At 40.6% G+C, this 13987-nt stretch overlaps 1 pseudogene; it reads right to left on the reverse strand.

Annotated features, from left to right (window-relative positions):
• Positions 1 to 19: 19 nt before the first annotated feature.
• LOC135558481 (selenoprotein F-like) lies at positions 20 to 13758 on the reverse strand (annotated as a pseudogene).
• Between the last annotated feature and the right edge of the window lie 229 nt (positions 13759 to 13987).

The following is a 13987-nucleotide window of genomic DNA, read 5'->3' on the forward strand; positions in this document are numbered from 1 at the left end:
AGATAGCATTAGAAATAAATACAGTGAAAGACATTTTATTAATTGCAGCGTTTTTCCTCCTCCCCATACTCATTCACACACTGGGGAATCCAGTCCCTCTCCACATAAAGACGCCCAGAGAGACACACAGGGCCATCAGGTCTCACATCCCAAACTGTGGTTTACTGTGAGGCCTTCATTAATGTGTGCCTCCCCAGAACATTCTCATGAGGTGAGACACTTAGATCCCCCACCCTTAGATCCTCCTGCTGACACCATTAGCAATATTTTAAAAAACTACAGAGGGACAACTGACAGACGGGAGGAGAAAAAAATCTAAAATGTAACAAGCACTGAAAATCTTTACACTCTCTTTGGATAATTCATTCCAATCATTTAAAAGTTAACACCATGTATTTTGCATGTAAGTTTAAGTATTTTGATATGTTTACAAATCTACAAAACAGCCGTTTTACATCCTGGCACAAAATGTAATTAGGAAAAACTACAGATTGATTTTCAGGTAAAAAAAATATTTTGTTTTAACAGTGCAGTACTTCAACATACAATTAGAAAATCAAATCCAAACGGTGTACAGATTTGTAGCAGGGAAAAAGGTTATGATGCACTATGAATCAGTATTATATACTTCCAACTTCTCGCTCAGGAATTCCTCCACGCTATCCGTGTTCCACTTGAGGATGCTGAGTTCTTCAGCGATGTTCCCGTTATCGTCCAGCAGCTTTAGTATCGGGTCTGCGCCTCTCACATACTGAAACCAAACCAACAGGCAAGAGGACCATCAGGACTACGGGCAAGCCAGTAAACCCTTTCAATTCAACAGCCATTGAAATGCCAATAAGATTATAAAAACTCTATATACTGTGAAACTTTGTTGGTGCGTGGGCTTCATGATTTTCCATACCGACAGAAGATTATGTTCCAAGACAATTTGGTTATTTTAATTCCAAAGTTGTAAAAAAGCTGAGAGAATCAACTTCTTTACAGCATTTGACACTTAACTAATCGCAACAGGCAAGATTATCTACAATTCATTTGTACCTTAATTTGAAGACCCTTGAACATCTTCGGCTTGTCAGACCTGACAAAAGCTGTGGACAGAAAACAAGGTTAACGCATTATCGCAGGTCTAATGAATCGATGGACAGTTCATATTTTTACACAAATGTTGTAAACAGAAACCATTGGAAAACATTCTTCGGTAATAAAGTTAACGGGACCACAGTTGTGAACAAAACAGTACAGCTGCTCCAAGGCCAAACCCCAGGGTTTCCTAACTGGATTTGCCCCCCCCAAGTTTTCTGAGCAAGATTCATATATATATATATATATAACATCCCAAATATTATATATATATATAATAATGTATTGTTGGATATAAATAATAAAATGAAAATATACCCGAAAAATCAGCTCCGTGTGATTTCAATTGGGAAAATCCGTTCAAGTATTCCCACGCATAACAATAAAGATACACACGTTAGCAAGATTTGAAATGCTTATGTTTTAGTCAAATGTTATGTGTCTGGGCTACTTGTGGTAAATTTGCACGCTACAAATGATTGTAATTATCTTCCGGCCCCCCATCCATCCTCAAAAGAAAAACAATGAGCCCGTGGCTGAATCTCGTTGATGATCCCTGTTCAACCCCAACAAGCTGGCAACAATAACAGCCCCCTCAGAACAAACTGACACCAATTAGCTTTGCAAGATTGGTGATCACAAAACATTACCACACAGCTCACCTTGGACTTGAGGGAACCTCCCCAACTTTCATCCACACACTTCCAGGATGGCCCCAGGGTAGAGCTGTGGAGGGGAAAGTACTGCATTAAGTCCTGTAGCGTGTACAAGCAGACGGTCAGGGTGCGGCGCAGGATGACCACGTTGTTCTACTGGAGGTCACCTAACTGACTAACACACAGCTCCTAACATCCACTCATTACTAAAACTAGCTAAACAAATACAGGTCTCAAGGGCCACAAGCTATGCTGGTTCTCCTTACATTTTTACCAGACTTGACTATGGCGTGGAGGCCAGCAATCGCTGGCCAGTCAATGACCTTAACTGATTAATTAATTGCCAGGTAAAAAGGAAAACCAGCAGGACTACGTCCATCGAGAGTTGTACACCCCTGCTCTACACCAATGCAGAGGTTTATCTTGACAATATTTTGGCCAACAAAAATATGCAGTCTTAGAAAAATCCAACTTCCTTCCTGACAACACATTTTTAAACACTGACGCCCACACAGAGAAGCTCCTGGCGGTGGATTGATGTGATTCTGGACAGTCTGGTAGACAGGCTGTTCCTCAGGGTCATTAAACTGTGAACCTGCATATGCTCTGATGGAAGGCAGCTTTGTGACTCGCAGGTAATCAAAGCTCCACACCTCTACACGATAACTAACAGGAAATTGGAGTGTCACAGCAGTATTTCCCAGGCACGCTGTTACTGGGAACAGAAATACAATTACAAAAGCGAGCTTCCTTTCACCTTTTTTCACATACTGCATGGGAGGAAGTCACAGTTTTGTTGATTACAGGGGCACGTCGACAAAGGCTTGAACACAGGGGTGGCGATGATTCCTACCACGATGGCCTTTTTACAAGTGTTAATCAATCCCTCACACTTACAGCAAACTTTGGTTTTGCACACAATAATTTGGCCATTTCTATTATTTTCATCCTCTGAACTAACCAAGATGTCGTTGCCAGTTTCAGTGCTTTTCTAAAACGCTTGGAGTAAAAACTCATTAAAATGGGCCAAAACCCTAAAGGCCATCGCTGGCTTGCTCCACTGAGTGACAGTAATATTAGCCTGCAGAGAGGCAGCAGGGCCAGAGGTGCAGCTGAAGGAGCATTTCTGGACACAGAGACATGGTTGGAAAAATGTCCTCCATGCTCATCGAGACTCACATTAAACTATAAAAAGTCATTTTTACAAATGTTTCATTATGCAGCAGAATGTCAATCGTGAATAGAAAATTCTACAGTCAGACAAATGACTGCGCTGAGCGAGCGCCCTCTCCCAGGTCTCCTAAGGGATAAGAAGAGGGGCAGCAGCAGCCGCCGCCTTGTAGTACATGTGGTCCTTTGTGACACAGTTGCTAAGAGTGGGGCGCTCTTGAGAGATCACAAAGGCAATACCACGGTAACGGAATTGTGCCGACTCTCAGATATTTCACTTAACATATATGCCAAACAAAAACAATTGGTTTTCAAAGTTTAATAAACCATAGAACTCTATGCACAAGGACAACATAACAATGTACACTGAAAATTTACTGGAAGAAGTGTACAGTTTGGTAACAGAATTTCAATATAACATGATACATCAAGCAAATCTATTTTGGTTATTGAACTACAGAAAGTGAAGTGGATTTACACCTGGTAACAGAATTTCATCATGTGTCTGATCTGTACTACACAGAAATGCATGGATATGATATCCACGACGGGCGACTTGCCGGCGCTGAGGTCCAGTGTGACGACTCAATCGCAATTTATGACATTGTTTGGATGGCGGACCATCTGCGGGCTATCAAGGTCAAACACACCTGAACTGTGGCTTTCTCCGGGGAGGAGAGTTCCCACAGAACCCTGGGAGCACGGACACCGTTGGAGGCGTGAAGACAGATGAAAACTTGAAATCGACTAAATGAATGTTACTGTGTGAATGAAATTGTCATGTTTCAAGAGTTCACAAAGAGCTATGAATTTTAGATACGTTCTATTGTACTGTATGTAGGGTTGAGTGGTATCGAGATGTTTATATCATACTGTCCTTCACGCCATTACTGGCGTAGTGCCAAAAAACACAAAAAAGCCCATCCAGCGTCTATTACCAGAATGCTAACAAAATTAGCACAAGTAATAGCGAATTTCCACGAGGCTGCTAGCTAAATATGCTAATGGGCAGCAAACAAAAATAAACAAATTGTAAAGAAAGGCAATCCCACTCATTAAGTTATAGCCTACATATATAGGTAGGAGCTAAGGAACGTAATTTTTGGTCAGTTTGGACATTTACAAGCGAATGTGAACGAGAGACATTGTGCAAATGAACAAAGTTGACTCATGCTTGTCTGAAGGAAGAACAGTACTGGTTCTCCAGCAGCATGTCTACATGCTGTGTGTGGGGAATCTGGAGTCACTAGGGCAACTGGTGTACCTGCTCTGCTTGGAGAAGAGGGGGGAGGAGCAGACAGGCCAAGACCGGAGAGGAGAAAGCAACACAAGGAAATGAAGATAGCAGTGGCAGCTGTACAAATAACTCTCCAAAGGCCTATGACTTCTCAAACAGGCAGAAAGCTAACACAATATGACGCCCCCTTACTTTATTAATTGAGCCACTTACTTAGATAACAGACCCCTAGTTTAACTTGCTAACACATCATTCAGAGTTTTTCCACGCAGGAAAAATATATATAAAATGGCATAAATATATTGCTGCGTTTTGTAAACGGATCTAAAATGGTTCTTATTGTAATTTCTGCTCGGCATCAGAAACATTTTACGCTTCAGTTGCACTTCTAAAGTCGAATGAGAACTCAGGAACGGGTATTCATTCAGCAAACAGCGCTCTGACTGATATGTAGCTATTTTTCTCAGGTAAAATGCAAGATTATCTTTAAGCTACACATTAGGAAATAAATCTGGCTACAATCTTTCTATGATGGGCCTAAACATTAGAAATATTTTTTTGCTGCCAGCAAAATAGCATTGCACTTTTGTCATCTGATGAAAATTGAGCTATTTTATGTTGAACGTGTTGCACTAATGTATGTATTTTCTGTGAAGGAAAACTATAGTTACACATCCCTGATCCCTCTATTGAAGCAAAAAATGTTTGACTTTCAATATAAAATAAAAACCCTGTCCATACACTGCTGGACTCACCTGTTCCCATTTCTCCCTTTGTGACATTTACAAACTAACACGTGACTGGCTCAACTGTTCTGGAGAACTCCATGAGCTTCATAATGTAAAATAATGTGACTGGCTCAACTGTTCTGGAGAACTCCATGAGCTTCATTATGTCAAATAATGTGACTGGCTCAACTGTTCTGGAGAACTCCATGAGCTTCATAATGTAAAGTAATGTGACTGGCTCAACTGTTCTGGAGAACTCCATGAGCTTCATAATGTAAAATAATGTGACTGGCTCAACTGTTCTGGAGAACTCCATGAGCTTCATTATGTAAAATAATGTGACTGGCTCAACCGTTCTGGAGAACTCCATGAGCTTCATTATGTAAAGTAATGTGACGGGTGAAATGAAGAACGCAAGCGCTTTTCTCTCAACGCATTGCACAAGTTAACTGCAGTTATTTACCCCAAAAATTACCACATGCTTACAGGAGCAATTAGGGTTAAGTGCCTTGCTCAACGGCACAACAGGTTTTTCACCCAGTTGGCTTGGGGAGTTGAACCAGCGACCTTTCGGTTACTGGCCCAACTCTCTTAAACGCTACACTACCTGCCTACACCCTACAAATATGTATGGAAAAACCAGTGGGTATTTCCAAATACCTCAGTATACAGTATACCGCCCAAGCCTAACTAAGTGCTGTGGATTTATTGTTACAGGAAAACTTATTTTGTTCGTTGGATGGCATCTAGTTCAAAGAGGTAGAGACACCTCTCATTTAAAATGGAGTTGGTTTAGAATCTGAGTGTTTTCCTGTCTACTGTTTTAACAAGCAAAGTGTAAAACCGCGTTAAGTCTTAGCCTATTGGTGATAGTCATTTACTCTGTTAGTCTAATGTATCATGTATATCATGCATCACTATTAGTTTAATTCATGAAATGCATTCCTCGTTTTACAGAGTAATTCTTTGACTATAGACTTGTACTTGAGTAGACCTATTGGTAATTATTAACACTATACACAAAGCACATTCTCGGGTACCACCTTGATATCGCTGATCTGCTTGCCTCAAATTAATTCTAGAACTTTGGTTGCCAGGATTAGCTATTTGTATTTAGTCTCTCAAATTGCATAACGGTGCAAGCTAGACATGTTCATTATAGTCACACTGAGAGGTGATGCGAGGCTCGCTGCCTGCACTAGACGCCTCCAGAGACGTACAGAGCCTGTTGCATTTATTTACATAATATTGAAGTCAGATTGAGAAATTACATTTGTGTGTGTGTGTAATTTCCATCCACTAATGGATATTGCATACATATGCAATATCCTGCCTTGCATATTTGGGTATTATTCTACATACTGGTTATTATTTTAATGAGCACTGCCCCCAAACGAGACCTAATTTGGTTAGTCCAGACCGGACCAAATTTGAACCAATCATAGAAGTGTCTTTCACAAGTTTGGATATCAAAGCACAGCACAGTGGGTGTCATTTGTCACGATCCTATGAACTTCTTACGTTGGTGCTCATGGGTCCTTTTACATGTAAGCACTCACTGTAAGTCACTTTGGTAAAAGAGTATGCTAAGTGGCATATTACGTTATATTACAGGACGGAGGTAATAATCAAGATGTGAAATGAGCTGCTGCTTACACCTCTGTAGGCTTACTCTCCTAGGTAGTGTTGCTAGGATACCATGGCACTCGGGTGGCATCGGGGGGGGGGCTGCTTAGTTTAATCAAGCAGAAATGACAGTTCTGTACTCCACCACTTGAGCCAATTTTGAATCTATTTGAGTAGTTGAGCACATGTTAAGTAGGGCTGGGACGATACAATTATCGCAATATGTTTTGATGGATTTAAATCTATATTTTCTTTTTACATGAGGCAGACTTTAAAAACCTACTGTATGTAAAATATTGTGTGCTATACAGTAGCTTGGAAAATAAATAAATGTGACTACGCAATTCAGTTAAGAACACATTCTTATTTTACAATGACAGCCTACCCCAGCCAAACCCTTCCATAACACAGACAACGCTGGGCTAATTGTGCGCCGCCCTATGGGACTCCCGATCCCGGACGCTGGTGATACAGCCCAGGATCAAACCAGGGTCTGTAGTGATGCCTCTAGCAATGAGACGCAGTGCCTTAGACTGCTAATAACACTAACAACATCCGCACCTAACAACATCCGCACCTAACAACATCCGCACCTAACAACATCCGCACCTAACACGAACAACATCTAACACACTAATAACATATATAGCGCTAACACTCATTATCTAATAACTAATAACAACTCATATCTAATAACTAATAACATCTATTCCACTAACCCAATATCTAATAACAACGAATATTTAACTAATAACATCTATAGCACTAACACCAAATATCTAATAACAACTAATAAAATCTATAGCACTAACATGAATCGAGGTACGTTTTCCGACCCGTATTTCACGCTGGACCCATGATTGCGTTCCGCGTAACGGTGTGGTCAGTATCTTCTCGCAAGGTCTGAACATGAGAATACTTAGTGTTTGTTTGGCCACAGAGGGTCAATGCACATGGTACCAATATATTGTGACATAGCTGATCCCATGACTTGCATGTGTGACGGAGTGGATCCTTGCTCATACAGCTCACTACATCCTCTCCTCTCCTCTGCACTGGTCTGAGAAGAACTGACTGGATGAAAGGCTGCCAGTTGATGAGCTTCCTGCACATTATTTTCACCAGGCTTTCTTATCAGTGCAGATGGATGGACTGAGACAACGAGGATAGTTGATTCGATTAAATTAGGGCAGACTTCAAGTTTTCTTAACAAAAATCGGTAAACAGCATTTTTTTGGGATGCCGATTATGGTCGATTACACTGCACTCCACGAGGAAACTGCGTGGCAGGCTGACCACCTGTTACGCGAGTGCAGCAAGGAGCCAAGGTAAGTTGCTAGCTAGGATTAAATTTATATTATAAAAACAACTATGAATCTTAACATAATCACTACTTAATTAACTACACATGGTTGGTGATAGTACTAGTTTAACTAGCTTGTCCTGTGTTGCAAATAATCAATGCGGTGCCTGTTAATTTATCATTGAATCACAGCCATCTTCGCCAAACGGGTGATGATTTAACAAGCACATTCGCGGAAAAAAATACTGTCGTTGTTGCCAAACAATGCCTTTCTTAAAAACAATACACAAGTATATATTTTTAAACCTGCATATTTAATTAAAAGAAATTCATGTTAGCAAGCAATATTAACTAGGGAAATTGTTCACTTCTCTTGCGTTCTGCGCAAGCAGAGTCAGGGTATATGTAGCAGTTTGGGTAGCCTGGCTCGTTGCGAACTGTGTGAAGACCATTTCTTCCTAACAAAGACAGTAATTAATTAGGCAGAATTTTACATAATGATGACAACATTGAAGGTTGTGCAATGTAACAGCAATATTTAGACTTGTGGATGCCACCTGTTCGATAAAAAAGGAAACGGTTCTGTATTTCACTGAAAGAATAAACGTTTTGCTTTTGAAATGATACGTTTCCGGATGACCATATTAAATGACCTAAGGCTCGTATTTCTGTGTGTTTATATTATAATTAAGACTATGAATTGATATTTGGTAGAGCAGTCTGAGCAGTGGTAGGCAGCAGTAGACTCGTAAGCATTCATTCAAACAGCACTTCCCTCCGTTTGCCAGCAGCTTTTCGCAATGCTTGAAGCACAGCGATGTTTATGACTTCAAGCCCATCAACTCCCGAGATTAGGCTGGCAATACCATAGTGCCTATAAGAACATCCAATAGTCAAAGGTATATGAAATACAAATGGTATAGAGAGAAATAGTCCTATAATAACGACAACCTAAAATTTCTTAACTGGGAACATTGAAGACTCATGTTAAAAGGAACCATCAGCTTTCATATGTTCTCATGTTCTGAGCAAGGAACTTAAAACTTAGCTTTCTTACATGGCACATACTGCACTTTTACTTTCTTCTCCAACACTTTGTTTTTGCATTAATAAAACCAAATTGAACATGTTTCATTATTTATTTGAGACTAAATGGATTCTTATGTATTATATTAATTTAAAATAAAAGTGTTCATTCAGTATTGTTGTAATTGTCATGAACACAAATATAAATATAAAAAAAAAATTGGCCGATTAATCAGAAACAGCTTTTTTTGGTCCTCCAATAATCGGTATCGGCGTTAAAATCATAATTGGTCGACCTCTAATTGATACACCCGTTATAGTTATTTAGATACTCTAAATGCGGTCAAACGTCTTACCTTCCTGGACTCCATCTGGGCCTCCTGCTGGCAGCACTGTCTACAGACAGGCTGGATCTGGCCCAGGCTGAACTCTCCCAGCAGGTCACAGGAGCTGCACAGGAGGTTGCTGGAGAAGCCCAGCTCCCTGCATGCCTCTGAGGACAGGTCGGCTCCATAGGCCGAAAGCTGAGCAGGAAAGAATGCAGAGACATTAGATTGGTTGTCACCTAATGTTTTCAGGAGCCACCAGAGTGGTGCAGCAGTCTAAGGCTCTGCATCGCAGTACAAGAGGCGTTACTATAGACCCGTGTTCGATCCCAGGCTGTATCACAACCGGCCGTGATTGGGAGTCCCATAGGGCAGCGCAAAATTGGCCAAGCGTCGTCCGGGTTAGGAGAGGGGTTGGCTTAACATGGCTCATCGTGCTCTAGCGACTCTTTGTGGTGGGCTGTGTGCCTGCAGGCTGACCTCAGTCGTCAGTTGAACGGTGTCTCCTCCGACACATTTGTGCGGCTGGCTTCCGGGTTAAGCGGGCGGGTGTTGAGTTGAGTTTATTTATTGAGTTTATTTTTATTTTTACAGGGACAGTGCACATTAATCAACGTTTCAGTAAAAGTGCCGGTTTTAGCCAGCCGGCTAATTTTCAACCGCAGTCCCTGGGCAGGTTATTAAAAACAATTACAATATAGACAATAGCAACATAGAACAAGCAAGAAATAGCAACATAGGACAAGCAAGACGTAGCATACAGACAGAGCAACATAGAGCAAAAAGCAGCAAGACAAAATTCATAAAAGCAACAAAGTGTTTCCACACCTCACAAGCTACAGACAACAGACAACATGGAAAGCGGCAACACACAGCTAGGGACCATGTTCACAAATCTGATTGACCTTTAGCCATGTCTTCAAGCATTTTGTGAAAGTGTGATATGTGGTGCAGTTATGTGTGTCTGATGGCAGTGTATTCCAGACATGGGAAGCTCTCACAGAGAATGCAGATTTACTAAAGGTGCTTTTCCTTAGGGGAACTATACAGTCACCTCTCATGGCAGACCTTGTGGATCTGCTGCCATACGTCTGGGTTTTCTGTTTAACAAAAATATTGAGTGGAGGGGGAGCCAGGCCATTAAGGATCTTGAATACAAGACATGCGTCGGTGTATTGCACAAGATTTTCCCAACTCAAGAGCTCATGCTTTCTAAGGATGTGACAATGATGATGGCTATTGGGCTTCCTATCAAGGACTTTGAGAGCCTGTTTGTAGACAGACTGGATAGGTTTTAATGTTGTACAGCAAGCTTGGGCCCAACTAGTCAAGCAGTATGTTAAGTGGGGGAGTATCAGAGTTGAAGTACAGTTTTGCTACCTCTGTAGTCAAACAATTTCGTATAAATCGGAAATTAGCTAGGTTGAATTTAGTTATTTGAATTACTTTTTTCACATGCTTTTTAAAAGAGAGGTTGGAATCAAGTGTGATGCCAAGGTACTTAAAATCGGATACCACCTGGAGCTTCTCCCCTGACACATAGACATCTGGCTCAGTAGCATCTGTTTCCCTCTTTGTGAAGAACATGCAAACAGTTTTTTTCACATTGAGATGCAAACACGAGTCACTGAGCCACTTTGTAACCTGGACCATTACAGTAGTGAGTTCTTGTGCAGCTTGTTGTTTGCTCTTTGCATGCACATATATCACTGTATAATCTGCATACATTTGAACTTCAGACCCAGTACAGACAAAAGGCAGATCATTAATGTACAGGCTGAACAGGAGGGGCCCCAGTATTGACCCTTGGGGCACGCCCACATCATAGCTACGATAGGGCGACAGCTCATTGCTCACTCTGACACACTGAGTTCTGCCTTCAAGGTATGATTTCATCCATCTCAAGGCATCAGGAAAAAAAAAGAAAGAAGCGTGGTTTGGGGGGGGGGTGTCATTCGGAGGACGCACGACTCGAGCTTCGCATTAATGTGCGGTGGTGGTAACCTTGTATCTTTATTGACCTTTTATTTTATTGCTTACACTGTCTATGCACACTAACAGGGCCCTAAACACTCACTCCATAATCTGCTTAGTCAAAAATAATATGCGAACACATACTTATATATACACATACATACATACATACACACACGCTGCTACTACTCTTATATCCTGTTGCCTCGTCACCTTAACCCTATACATATCCCTGCACACAAATTGTACTGGAACTGAGCCTGTACAGTTGAAATTAGAAGTTTACATACACCTTATCCAAAAACATTTAAAAACTCACTTACACAATTCCTGACATTTAATCCCAGTAAAAATTCCTTGTTTTAGGTCAGTTAGGATCACCACTTTATTTTAAGAATGTGAAATGTCAGAATAATAGTAGAGAGAATGATTTATTTCAGCTTTTATTTCTTTCATCACATTCCCAGTGGGTCAGAAGTTTACATACACTCAATTAGTATTTGGTAGCATTGCCTTTGAATTGTTTACCTGAAACGTTTGACCCAAGTTAGTCTTCCACAAGCTTCCCACAATAAGTTGGGTGAATTTTGGACAATTCCTCCTGACAGAGCTGGTGTAACTGAGTCAGGTTTGTAGGCCTCCTTGCTCGCACACTTTCAGTTCTGCCCACAAATGTTCTATAGGATTGAGGTCAGGGCTTTGTGATGGCCACTCCAATACCTTGACTGTGTTGTCCTTAAGCCATTTTGCCACAACTTTGGAGGTATGCTTGGGGTCATTGTCCATTTTGAAGAACCATTTGCAACCAAGCTTTAACTTCCTGACTGATGTCTTGAGATTTTGCTTCAATATATCCACATAATTTTCCTCCCTCATGATGCCATCTATTTTGTGAAGTGCACCAGTCCCTCCTGCAGCAAAGCACCCCCACAACATGATGCTGCCACCCCTGTGCTTCACGGTTGGGATGGTGTTCTTCGGCTTGCAAGCCTCACCCTTTTTCAAACATAACAATGGTCATCATGGCCAAACAGTTCTATTTTTGTTTCATCAGACCAGAGGACATTTCTCCAAAACGTATGATCTTTGTCCCCATGTGCAGTTGCAAACCGTAGTCTGATTTTTTTATGGCAGTTTTGGAGCAGTGGCTTCTTCCTTGCTGAGCGGCCTTTCAGGTTGTCGATATAGGACTCGTTTTTCTGGGGATATAGATACTTTTGTACCCGTTTCCTCCAGCATCTTCACAAGGTCCTTTGCTGTTGTTCTGGGATTGATTTGCACTTTTCGCACCAAAGTACGTTCATCTCTTGGAGACAGAATGCGTCTCCTTCCTGCGTGGTCCCTTGGTGTTTATACTTGCGTACCATTGTTTGTACAGATGAACGTGGTTCCTTCAGGTGTTTGGAAATTGCTCCCAAGGATGAACTTGTGGAGGTCTACAAATGTTTCTCTGAAGTCTTGGCTGATTTCTTTTGATTTTCCCATTATGTCAAGAAAAGAGGCAGAGTTTGAAGGTGAAATACATCCACTGGTACACCTTCAATTGACTCAAATTATGTCAATTAGCCGTTCAGAAGCTTCTAAAGCCATGCCATCATTTTCTGGAATGTTCCAAGCTGTTTAAAGGCACAGTCAACATAGTGTATTTAAACTTCTGACCCACTGGAATTGTGATAGGGAATTATAAGTGAAATAATCTGTAAACAATTGTTGGAAGATTACTTGTGTCATGCATAAAGTAGATCTCCTAACCGACTTGCCAAAACTATAATTAGTTAACAAGAAATTTGTGGAGTGGTTGAAAAGATTTAATAACGCCAACCTAAGTATGTAAACTTCCGACTTCAACTGTATATAGTATGCTTACTTAGTGTTCCTCACATTTTAATTTATCGCGTTTTTTTCTAGTATAACATTGTTATTGATTATTGCATTGTTGGTTTTTAAATGAGCAAGAACGTGATTTCACTGTAGCTGTGCATTGACTAGAAAGAAAGTTAAGTTGAAACAATTAAATAAGTTCTAAATAAACACAAGATGTGATTATATATCATTGGGTGGTGGATATGTAACCATTTTTAATACTTCATTTATCGTCATACACTCAAATACTCAAACAATCGGGCTAGGTAACATGTTCTCCCCATGACTTGAACGTTTCGAAGAATCGCAGCCGCTGTCTCGCCGTGATTGGCCCTTTACTTTGTCACCTGTCACTTCAGTGAAGGCGAGCAGTTTCCGTTTGTTTGAAGTACAGTATGAGTAGTAAAGTTTAAGATTTATTACAATGTAATTAAATATCAGTTTTACCAAAGGTGGATAGCTGGCTAACGTTAAACTTTGTAAACCGGTGCAATTGTTTTAAGCCACGTCATTCGGTTTAATACCGGTTACGAATGTCGCAGCAAAGAAGTGGTTATAAATCGAGTGTAGCAAAATAAAACCTGTAATCAGATACAAGCTGAGCCATAGGCAACAAACGCATACGTGTGACTTAGCTTATTTTGTTAATAAACCTACCGTTTGTATGAGAGAAAGAAGCCACAGAATATACACCTCCCCCGACATTTTGGCGATTGCTTTGTTAACGGAAGAAAACTGAGGACCCCTTAAAAAGTAGGAAGTAGTAGCTACTGGCAAGTGCCTAATGTCCTGTAAATTGTAATATACACGTTGTTTAGTAATTATCTTTATATTCGTAAAAACGAGATCATAAATTCGCAAAAATAATATCTGGTTGTTTATGTTAATTGTCGAATACAAATTTGTTATTTGTATTCCTATTTTCAGATGGCAAACAGAAAGGCACCTTTAACTTCTCTTCTTTTATCGGTCACTCACAGTTACATTCCATTCGG

This window comes from Oncorhynchus masou, chromosome 17, assembly GCF_036934945.1.
Source record: "Oncorhynchus masou masou isolate Uvic2021 chromosome 17, UVic_Omas_1.1, whole genome shotgun sequence".
Lineage (NCBI taxonomy): Eukaryota > Metazoa > Chordata > Actinopteri > Salmoniformes > Salmonidae > Oncorhynchus > Oncorhynchus masou.